General features: G+C 41.9%; 1 pseudogene; it reads right to left on the reverse strand.

Annotated features, from left to right (window-relative positions):
- Positions 1 to 7,808: 7,808 nt before the first annotated feature.
- Positions 7,809 to 8,661, reverse strand: LOC140678936 (uncharacterized; annotated as a pseudogene).
- Between the last annotated feature and the right edge of the window lie 3,474 nt (positions 8,662 to 12,135).

The following is a 12,135-nucleotide window of genomic DNA, read 5'->3' on the forward strand; positions in this document are numbered from 1 at the left end:
TTTTGTATGCAGAACTCAAGTAAAGGAAGTCAGTCCTATTGATGTGATAAAGGCTTTGGAATCTGACTTCTCTGAGCATGCAACAGACGACAATCCAATTTCTCAAGAAGACATTTTGTTCATGACAAAGGTGACAAAAGGCATACGACAAAAGGAAGACGGTCACTACGAACTTCCACTACCATTCAAAACAGACAATCCAAATCTTCCAAACAACAAACAATATGCTGAACACAGATTGTCTTCATTGGAACGTAGACTCAAAAGGGATGAGAAATACTACAAGGATTATGTCAAGTTTATGGACGACATCATAACCCACGGAGACGCAGAAACAGTCCCAGTACAAGAGCTGGATAACACGACAGCGTGGTACACCCCTCACCACGGGGTTTACCACCCCCATAAGCCTGCAAAGATCTGCGTGGTTTTTGATTGTTCTGCCCGTTTCCAGGAAACCTCTCTCAACGATCATCTTCTGACTGGACCAGACCTTACCAACGCACTGGTCGGAGTGTTATGCCGCTTCGGAAAGGGTCCCATCGCCTTCATGTGTGACGTGGAGAGAATGTTCCATCAATTCTATGTTGTCAAGGAACATCAAGACTACCTGAGATTTCTCTGGTGGGACAAAGGTGATTTGAACTCTGAACCTTCAGAGTACAGGATGAAAGTGCACCTTTTCGGGGCAGCTTCCTCTCCCGAATGCTGTAACTTTGGACTCAAACATCTTGCATCTCAAGGTAAAGACAAGTTCAGCAAAGAGACTGTCAAGTTCATACAAAGAGGTTTTTACGTTGATGATGGACTTGCTAGTGTAACGTCAACAGCCGAAGCTATAAAGCTGGTCGAAGAGTCAAGAGCACTTTGCAAGACAGGCAAACTCCATTTGCATAAGTTTGTGTCAAACAATAAAGAAGTGCTCGAAGCAATTCCCCAAGAAGAACAAGCTCAAGCCAAAGACCAAGACCTGGCTCTTGGAGAACCCCACGTTGAACGCGCACTCGGAGTACAATGGTGTATCGAGGCAGATGAATTCCAATTCAGAGTCCAAGTCAAAGACAACCCGTTGACAAGGAGAGGGGTGCTCTTGACAGTTGCATCAGTCTATGACCCCCTTGGGTTTGTCGCCCCATTCATACTGATTGGAAAGCAAATACTCCAAACGTTGTGCAAAGACAAAGTAAATTGGGACGACGATCTCCCAGACCACATACTACCACGGTGGGAAGCATGGTTGAGAGACCTGCCCAAACTGGCAGCTCTGAAAATCCCACGAAGTTACTCACAAGACAGCAATGTTGTACAGTACGAGTTACATAACTTCTCAGACGCAAGCTTAGAAGGTTATGGCGCATGTTCATACGTCAGAGCAATAAGTAAAGAAGGAAAAATCAGTTGTTCACTAGTCATGGGTAAAGCGAGAGTTGCACCGACTAAACAAACCACCATACCAAGACTCGAACTATCATCAGTTGTGACTTCAGTCCGCAACGCAGATGTAATCAAGCGAGAACTGGAAATTGAAAATCTCAAGGAATATTATTGGTCAGATTCACAAGTCGTATTGGCATACATATCCAACGATGCAAAAAGATTTCACACATTCGTCGCCAATCGAATCCAACGAATAAGACAAAGCACAAGTCCTGAAAAATGGCAGCACGTCAGCTCAGAAAACAACCCTGCTGATCATGCCTCAAGAGGTTTAAGTGCAACTCAGCTGAAAGAATCAAACTGGTTAAAAGGCCCAGATTTCCTGTGGAAACAAGACATTCCAGTCAATGAGGAAATGGTGGGAGAGATCGAAGAAACAGATCCCGAACTCCGTAAAGGTCACACGCACACAACACAGTCAAAGGAAGCAAACCCAGTGCTACAACATTTACAGAAATTTTCCGATTGGTCAAGAGCAATAAAGGCCATCGCCAGACTCAAGAGATTCATCAAAGAATATAAAGGTATCCAACAAAGAACGAACAAAGTCACAGATCTTGAAGAGAGAAAGGATGCAGAAGTGTTCATCATCAAGCTAGTGCAAAGAGAAGCTTTCCCTGAGGAAATAAAGAAAATCCGATCTCAAAAAGAAAATTCTCTACACAAGCACAACAGACTAATACAGTTGAATGCTTTCCTGGACAAGTCAGATGTTCTCAGGGTGGGAGGAAGATTATCCCAATCAGCCTTACATCATGATGTGAAACATCCCGCAATTCTTCCCAAAGAATCTCACGTGTCAGCCCTACTCGTCAAACATTACCATGAACGTGTACATCACCAAGGAAGAGGCATGACTACAAATGAATTGCGTGCAAATGGAATATGGATCTTAGGATGTGGAAATGTTGTTTCATCGCACATCTACCGCTGTGTTAAGTGTAGAAAATACAGAAAAGCTACAAAGGTCCAACAGCGACAGAAATGGCAGAAAGTTTCAAGAAACCTGCAAGTAAATGATATTGTGATCATACAGGATGACAACGCTCCAAGATGTAAATGGAAACTAGCTCGAGTGATAGAAACTTTGGAAAGCCCAGACGGCAAAGTTCGAAAAGTGAAGTTGAAGACCAGTGAAACCACTTTTGACAAAAGGAAACCACTGACGAGACTGATATACCTAGAAAGACCTATTCACAAAGTCGTGACCCTACTTGAGACTGACTTACACAGTAAAACAGACTCTAACCAGGATACTTCTTAAAAAATTACATTGAGAGACAATGAGTGATTTTGGTGGGAGTGTAAGTGTCGTTGAAACTTACACTTAATATTTTTGTTTTAAGGGTTAATATTTTTTGTTGAAAATGATTATGTTTGTGAATTCATGTTACATTTTTTGTAAATAAGACATATTTTGTTTACTATAAAAAGGGCAATTTATTTCCTTTGTTACACCGCTATTCTCGCGAGGTTTTGGTTTACTATTGGAAGTTGCGAGACCTGCATTCGCCCAGACATGCAAAGGACTTTGAGCGAGCCATCAGCAGCAGCAAGAACATTTAGCGAGCTGAACAAGGTATTTGTCATATTGTGTCGAATTGTTCTGTATATTTATAAAGTACATTGGTTTAATTATTATACGCTCATTTAGTATGCACAAGACTGAAATATTTGCTGCCCAAGAACCTCCGAAGTGGCAGGTGGCCACGAGGTAGCTATTTTGTTTAGCACTTTATTTGCCTGTGACTGATTTATGTCTAAAACATTGTATTTCATGTCTTGTCCTGTAGTTTTCACGGCATAAACTCAAGCAAAGAGCCCGTCTTTAAAAAGCCGTGCCTGTGTTGTCATTTCGGAGCCACACCCGTGACAGAAATGATCCAGCCAGTGAGTGACCCCGCGGAGATTTCCATGGCCGAGAGGCTTGACAGGATTTTGGCACTGATGGCTGAATCGAAGAGATGTTTTCAAGCTCCCTCCCACCCATCCCTGTCATCTGTTGGCTTCTTTGGGGACGTCTGGGATTGAGAGGGGGGCTAAGGTCAGCTGTGCGACAGGGGAAGCACAGCTCTCACCTTTCCCAGTAAGGCCACTGCAGACGCTGCCATTCTCTCCAGAGGGTCTGCAGTTGCCGCCATTCTCTCCAGTGGGTCTGCAGATGCCACCATCCTCTCCGGTGGGTCTGCAGACGCCGCCATCCTCCCTGGTGGGCCTGCGGACGCCGCCATCCTCTCCGATGGGCCTGCGAATGCTGCCATCAACCCCGGTGGGTTCCGAACGCCGCCATCAACCCCGGTGGGCCTGCGAACGCCGCCATCAACCCCGGTGGGCCTGCGCAGGCCGCCATCAACCCCGGTGTGCCTATCAACCCCGGTGTGCTTATCAACCCCGGTGGACCTGAGGGCGCCGCCATCAACCCCGGTGGGCCTGCATACCGTCTTCGTCTCCGGTGGGCCGCCCGACGGCGCAGCCGCGCCATTTTCTTTTCCGGTGGGTCGTCCGATGGCGCAGCCGCCATCTTTGTCTCCGGCGGGCCGTCCAACGGCCCTATCCGCTCTAGTGGGCCCATCGTCGGTGCTTGTCCTGGAGTCGCCTTCGCGATTTCCAGCTTACTTGCTGCACAAGCGGCCATCAGGCGCCTGCACGCAACTCCCTCTTTGGCCTAGAGTGTGGCCATTTCATGGACACCCTCCGCGCGATCAGCAGCTTTGCCAAGGACCTGGGCATGGACGATTGCAGCCACTGGTCTGCCGTGGCCACTCGCGTCTGCCTTCTAGTTGGCCACGGATGTGCCCATTCCGTGGACGCCCACCTCGCCAGATGCAATGGTGTTCAACTCGCCACCGCCACCTGGCTCTTCCCCGGTTCTTCTCGGCTTTTTGAGACAGGGGCGCAATTTGGCGACCCTTCGTCATTCCTCCCTCCACTCTCCCTTAGTTTTGGACTTTTTGTCCAAAAAGTCGTCTGGAATCCGTTATAGGAAGGGGGGCTACTGTCAAAAGTGCTACTGACAGTTTGGTTATGTTTGTGTTTAGAATCACTTCCTGTCCAGGTGCTCTTGTTTTGTCAGTGTTTCCTGTTTGGTCTCTGTGTTTTGCAGCACCTTTACTTTCTGTTCCATGTCCTGCCAGCACACCTGTTCCTCGTTTAATTAGTTCTATTTAGTTCTACCTGGGTCCCTCATTCAGTGCTGGATCATTCTTCCGTATGAGACTGATGCTGTGTGTGCTGTTTTGGTTCCATGTTTCATTGTAAGTAATACATTGTTTTTTACTTGCATTCAGCCTGCCATTCTCTGCATCCTTGGGGTCACCACCCTGTGACACCAAAGTTTTCTAAGAATCTGCTGCAAAAATGTGAGTCCGTGGGTGCACCAATTGAATAGCCCACATGATGAAGAAAGAGCTTAAAATGGAACCTTGAGGAAAACTGCAAGTGTAACTAAAAAAGTTGAAAAATGACTACTGACTGCATCTGAAGTAAACAAGCTGCAGCAACACCTTAGTTTACCTCAATCACATTACGAAAAATAATATAAACTGCCTAAAAAGAGAGGACTTACAGGGGTGCCTTGAGGAACCCCTCTGTTGTGTGAATCACTAGTATGGACACCAGTGTTTTATATTTGTTAGCAAGGTTAAAATGTCAATGCAAGGATCTGTAAATATGTCCAAATGTTTTTATACAACAGCAGCACTCTAGTGATTTTTAGGAATTTGCTGCTCTCCAAAGTTTAGAATTGAACCATGGTGTCATTCCTGAGCCCCATTTGACACCCGGGCTACCATTTGAATAACACTGCTGTACGCAGACTACTCTATAAAGTGCATCTAAGTTTAGTTTCATAGTACTGCCTTTTAAGAATACTTATTAGAGGTGTAAGGAAGATACCATATATAGTACTGTTCAGCATCTGAATATTCATCTGTAACGCCAAGGCTTTATCATGTACAAATTGACAGTTGAGCTCCTTTACATCACACTACTGTTCATATTTTAGAGTTACTGTCTCATCAATTCCCGCAAAGTGTCATTCTTCATCCTCATTTTATTTGAAATGCACGTGCGTAGCCAAGGACGTTGTGGGATAGTTTAATGGATCTGCCAAGTACAAAACCACACGAGTGCAAACCTTTGCTTCTGTGGAATAAATTATCAGCAGGGTGTGTCTTCCAGAATCAATTTCTATGTGTTACTTATTCAAAAACTTAAATAGCGCCTCATATTTGTCCTTCCAGTAAATGTCTTGTTTATCCCATTGTCACTTTGATATTTTATTTTTGTAATTTTCACACCAGATGTGTTTATTACAGTAAAATGACATCACGGCACTTAAAAGGATATGATTTCTCCACTTGTAGTGCTGATGGATCGCATCATTTTTTTAACTTAAACTTTCTCAAAATCAGTCATTTCTGCTGTCAGTGAAACAAATATTTGTTTTCCCTTGAGAAATTGTTTCACTTCCTAAAAGCTGTAGCAGGAAAAAAAAAAGTAAAACAAATGGAACACACACGTGAATAATAATGACTTTTTGTAATTGCTGAAAGTGGAAAGGATGATTTGTCATTCTGTAAACATGATCACTTACATGGAAAAGAAGCGTGCTCGTCCATCACAGTAAATTACAAACATGGGAGAAAAGGAGCATTATTTATATTGGATCCATATGTTTTGACAGTGATAGACTTTTGTACAGGTAAACAGGAGAATGGCCAAAAGAGGGCAGTGAAGTGCTTTGTGAGGCTCACTCTCTTTCAAAGGTTAAAGAGAATATTTCGACCAGGTGTTTTATTCTAATCATATTGATCACATGTGTATGATTATTTTTTTCAAATGTAGTCAATTAATATAATTGGTTTTTTAATGTCCTGTCCTTGTGATGATTAGTCAAAACGCGCTGTTTGTGAAATTGCTTTGCTTGCCACATGGCAAGATGATGGAAGATTTGTTATCCGTCTACTTCGCAATGTCAAATCAGCTTCATGCGGTCAGACCTTCATACATGGTGACTACGTCCTCATGCTGGCGTCACATAAACCTTGTGAGTTGGAACACGTACAGTGTCTCATCAGATAATTTTAGCTAACACTTAGAGGACAGCATTCATCAACGTCATGGCGTTTTTGCCGGTGGTGCATTTTCAACCCCTCCCCTTTTGTATGGGCGCCTAATACTCATATCTGTAGATCCAGCAGTGCCCTGTGTCACCTTTGCCACCTCAGCAGTGGACGGTATGCCCTGTCAAGGTTCTTCAGTCATTGTGAATACGCACGTGAAAAACAGTTTCAGGGTGCGAAATACGAAGGTTGCTTTCGTTATCCATCCATCTGAAATGAGACCATTTTCTGTATGAAATACAAAATAACTTATTTTTTCATATCAATAGGCATTGGTTGTTGCACCCTTCTTCTTTTCTCTGTAATAACCCTAGACTGAATTGGATACATTTTTCCAGAAAAGTGATAAGCCACAAAATCTGCAGTTTGTTTCCTAAAACCAATTTCTTTGCTTATTTTGTTTCCTCACAAAGAAATGCTTGCTTGAGCTACGGCTGAGTAAAGTCTTTGTGTAGACCGTATTGATTTTCGGACTGTCTATTTACACATACTTTTAAATGACCCATAACCGCTACTACCATGTTTACATTTACTGAACAACCCCCGAAATGCACAAACATCGACATGTCGGTAAAGTATATTGACCCAATAAGACCCTTTTTTTCAAGACCCACTTTTGAGACAAAATCACTCATAAATTAGGTCCTATTTTTTTGGCCTCTGGTGTGTGTGATTGACATGAAGAATACCTGTGACTCCCTTGTGGAGAAGTCAGTCAATCAATCAATCAATGTTTGTTTATATAGCCCTAAATCACAAGTGTCTCAAAGGGCTGCACAAGCCACAACGGCATCCTCGGTACAGAGCCCACATAAGGCCAAGGAAAAACTCACCCCAGTGGGACATCGATGTGAATGACTATGAGAAACCTTGGAGAGGACCGCATATGTGGGTAACCCCCCCCCCACCACCCTCCCACCCCCCTCTAGGGGAGACCGAATGCAATGGATGTCGAGTGGGTCTGACATAATATTGTGAGAGTCCAGTCCATAGCGGATCCAACATAATAGTAAGAGTCCAGTCCATAGTGGGGCCAGCAGGAAACCATCCCGAGCGGAGACGGGTCAGCAGCGCAGAGATGTTCCCAACCAATACACAGGCGAGCGGTCCACCCCGGGTCCCGACTCTGGACAGCCAGCACTTCATCCATGGCCACCGGACCAGTGTGTCTCCCCCTCCACAAGGGATAGGGGGGAGCAGAGGAGAAAGGAAAAGAAACAGCAGATCAACTGGTCTAAAAAAGGGGGGCTATTTAAAGGCTGGAGTATACAAATGAGTTTTAAGATGGGACTTAAATACTTCTACTGAGGTAGCATCTCTAACTGTTACCGGAAGGGCATTCCATAGTACTGGAGCCCGAATAGAAAACGCTCTATAGCCTGCAGACCTTTTTTGGGGCTCTGGGAATCACTAATAAGCCAGAGTTCTTTGAACGCAGATTTCTTGCCGGGACATATGGTACAATACAATCGGCAAGATAGGATGGAGCTAGACCGTGTAGTATTTTATATGTAAGTAGTAAAACCTTAAAGTCACATCTTAAGTGCACAGGAAGCCAGTGCAGGTGAGCCAGTATAGGCGGAATATGATCAAACTTTCTTGTTCTTGTCAAAAGTCTAGCAGCCGCATTTTGTACCAACTGTAATCTTTTAATGCTAGACATAGGGAGACCCGAAAATAATACGTTACAATAATCGAGACGAGACGTAACGAACACATGAATAATGATCTCAGCGTCGCTAGTGGACAAAATGGAATGAATTTTAGCGATATTACGGAGATGAAAGAAGGCCGTTTTAGTAACACTCTTAATGTGTGACTCAAACGAGAGAGTTGGGTCGAAGATAATACCCAGATTCTTTACCGAGTCGCCTTGTGTAGTTGTTTGGTTGTCAAATGTTAAGGTGGTATTATTAAATAAATGTCGGTGTCTAGCAGGACCGATAGTCAGCATTTCAGTTTTCTTGGCGTTGAGTTGCAAGAAGTTAGCGGACATCCATTGTTTAATTTCATTAAGACACGCCTCCAGCTGACTACAATCTGGCGTGTTGGTCAGCTTTAGGGGCATGTAGAGTTGGGTGTCATCAGCATAACGGTCATTGGTTTAATATACTACAAGACTTAAGGAAAAACCTATTACAAATGTTAAACCGAAAGCTACATTTTAAATTTTTTAGAGCAAAAACACATGTTGTGTTAATGGTTTAAAAGAACAGATTTAAAAAAACAAATGTTTATCTTTTTTTACATTTACAAATTAAATTAAATACAAATTGTCATTGGCCCTATTAAGATGACGGGCATTCATGGCTGTCACTCACAGCTGTTTTTGCACACGCACACATACATAGGTGCCGATCCCGTGGGTGCTTCGGGGCCCGAGCACCCACGGACAATGCCGAGCACTGATGCACTGATGGCAACTTTCAATCTTTAAAATAATTTTAGAAAAATCAATCTTGTTGTAGTTAATTTTGTGGCAAGTTTGGTCTGTTTTACAAAATAATAAAGCCACAAATCATATGGGATATTAACTTCGGTGAACGTCTATATATATATATATATATATATATATATATATATATATATATATATATATATATATTTTTTTTTTTTTTTTTTTTTAATACACACACACCGAGCACCCACAGGCAGAAATGTAGATAGGCGCCTATGCACACATACCTACTAGCAGTCCCAGCAACGTGTGTGTGTGTGTGTGTGTGTGTGTGTGTGTGTGTGTGTGTGTGTGTGTGTGTGTGTGTGTGTGTGTGTGTGTGTGTGTGTGTGTATATGTGTGTGTGTGTGCGTGTGTTCTTGTATTTCTACCCTTCTTGAGACAACAAGGAAAAGTACCTTCCAAAATCATGGTCCCCATACGGAAAAAACATTGCATTTAATAGAGAGCCAGATACTAGAGTCCGTAAACATTGCTCCAAATTCAGGATTTTTGGTTGATTTAATGTTCATACAAAAATAAACATTGACAGGTAATTAACAAAAGCAGCAATATGATAAAATAAGACGGCAGCTAAAGGACTTCCCTATTCATCCCCGAAAAAAAAACGCCAGGTGAACAGCTGATTTTACGACTTCCGCTGCTGACTTAAGACAGCCCACGTCCCATATGTGACCACAGGATGATGAATTACACAATGGTACTAAGACCATAGTGGCCGTTAACAGTTAGCTTCTACAGTAAAATTAAGACTTTTGTTTAATTCCGAATATTATTATAGTATTGCCAAAATGTTAGTTTTCTTATAAATTTGTGACTTTTGTCAAATAAAGTTACGACTTCTCATAAAAATGCCAACATTTTAAGCTTTTCTTGTAAAATGTTGACTTGTGTTGAGTAAAATTACGACTTAGCATAATCCTGCCAAAATTCAAAGTTTTTCTTGTGAACCATTTTCTTGTGAAATTCCAACTCATTTCTCACAAGATTTTTTTAATATTTGCATAGTATGTATATATTATTAATGTTGTAAATACAAACCATGATATATCTCGAAAGGGTGGTCCTAAAGAGGTAGGCATTTTTCAGAGGTCTCAAGAAGGTAACAAATACAAGAATGTGTGTGTGTGTTGTGAGGCAAATATCTTACATGCTCAGATCAGTGACAGTTGTGTCCGAAAGTTACCGCCATCCATCTTCAGCTGCGTGACCGTGGCAAACAAGCACTTGAAGTAAATGTTAAATTGGAATATTACTTGTTACATGCTGGTTATCTAGTCTCATGTACATGACCATACAGTGGGGAAAGGACTAATTTGGCCCCATCTTGTGAGAGAGTAAGTGGGGGTTAGTCATTTTGCAATCCAGTCTGCTAAAAATGATGGAAAGCGGCACTTTACATGGCAACTGACGCTGTGGTCAAAGTTGAAATTGCCAAAAAACACATTTTAAAGATATTCAACACTATACTGCCATCTGGCGGCTAAAGTGGATAGTGCAGACCCCCAATTTGTCACGTTTCATGTGTTTGGTAAACCGCTACGAATGGGGCCATATGAATCCCTCCCTACTGTATATAACTACATATAATTGACTATAAGTTTTGATTTACTATGGGTGTTTTAGTGCACCATCAAAACTTTCAATTTCCATTTAGACAAGCTACAATAATCTAATGTTTTATTTTGAAGTATAATCCATAGCTGTAAATCCTGTATGTCCAGTGGTGTTTCCACATGTTTGCATGTCATATAACTCACGATTGCTTCCTTTCAACCTGTGATTTGAGTTTAGAGCGTTTTCTACCGCAGGAACTTTTTCAGGAACTTTCCCACTTACGTGTAAATAAAGTTCCCCCTGTGTTTCCACCAACATTACCTGTGAAGATTTAGTCCATCAGGGGGTGGGCTTTGCTGTCGAACACTGATTGGTTTAACACAGTTGGGGGCGTTAAAAAAAACATTTTTCAAACACACGCCCGCCATTGGAATATACTCGGCAACTTGTTTATTTCTTGTGTATTTCTATTACAATAAACGGAGAGAAAGAATAACGAAAGGAGCTTTCAAAATGCAGGAAATTGTATGGGGCATATGTGTGCTGAAGAATGCTGATCAGTGGAACTATTTTGGAGTGTTTTTAATCAGCCGTAGTCTTTAAAATATATGCAGTTTACTGTTGTTTAATCGTTTTTACAAACTTCATTTCAACATGCAAAGCTACAAGAAGTAGAAGGACTCTTTTATACGTATTTACAAAGGACTATGAAGCCGGACTCGAAGCGGCGACCTCAGCTGCTTACTACTCTGTCTTTGTTGGATAAATGTGGGAAAAAAGGTGTCAGCACACGAGTGGAACAAAGGTAAATAACTTCAAATATTAAGTAGTTTCTTTATTAAATGTTGTAAAAGTAGTCAGTGACGCTCCATTTGTGTAGTTATTAGCCTCAACCTGAGTGAACAGAATGCTAATGCTAACAAGCTAATGATAAAACCGATGTGCTTGTGTTGTCGGCGTGAAATAAACCCTGACATGTATTATTTATATATTATTTACAGCTGAAATGGACCAAAAGAAATCGACTGACCCTCATGACTTCATCATTGACCGAGAGAACGACTCTCTGACTGTGGACAAAAGCCTGACTTGTTCTGAACAATTCGGTACACTATATTGTTTTCTATATGATTGCTTTGTATTTCATTCACTGACTTTTTTGTAAAATTACCTAATAGTGTCTGTTTATTTGCATGGTATCAATGCAGAAATATAGTAAACCAAGGCAATAAGCGGTAGAAAATGGATGGATGGGCACTCCATAAACTTCCTTGAACTGTGAAATATGGTGGAAACTCACACCACACACTTCCACAGGACCCTCTCGATCCATGAACCAGAGGTTCCAGTAACTTTTGGTGGAAAAGGGCCTTTTGTTACTATGAACCATTACGTACAAACCCTGTTTCCATATGAGTTGGGAAATTGTGTTAGATGTAAATATAAACGGAATACAATGATTTGCAAATCATTTTCAACCCATATTCAGTTGAATATGCTACAAAGACAAAATATTTGATGTTCAAACTGATAAACATTTTTTTTGTTGCAAATAATCAT

The sequence above is a fragment of the Nerophis lumbriciformis genome, linkage group LG07, assembly GCF_033978685.3.
Source record: "Nerophis lumbriciformis linkage group LG07, RoL_Nlum_v2.1, whole genome shotgun sequence".
NCBI classification, from domain to species: domain Eukaryota; kingdom Metazoa; phylum Chordata; class Actinopteri; order Syngnathiformes; family Syngnathidae; genus Nerophis; species Nerophis lumbriciformis.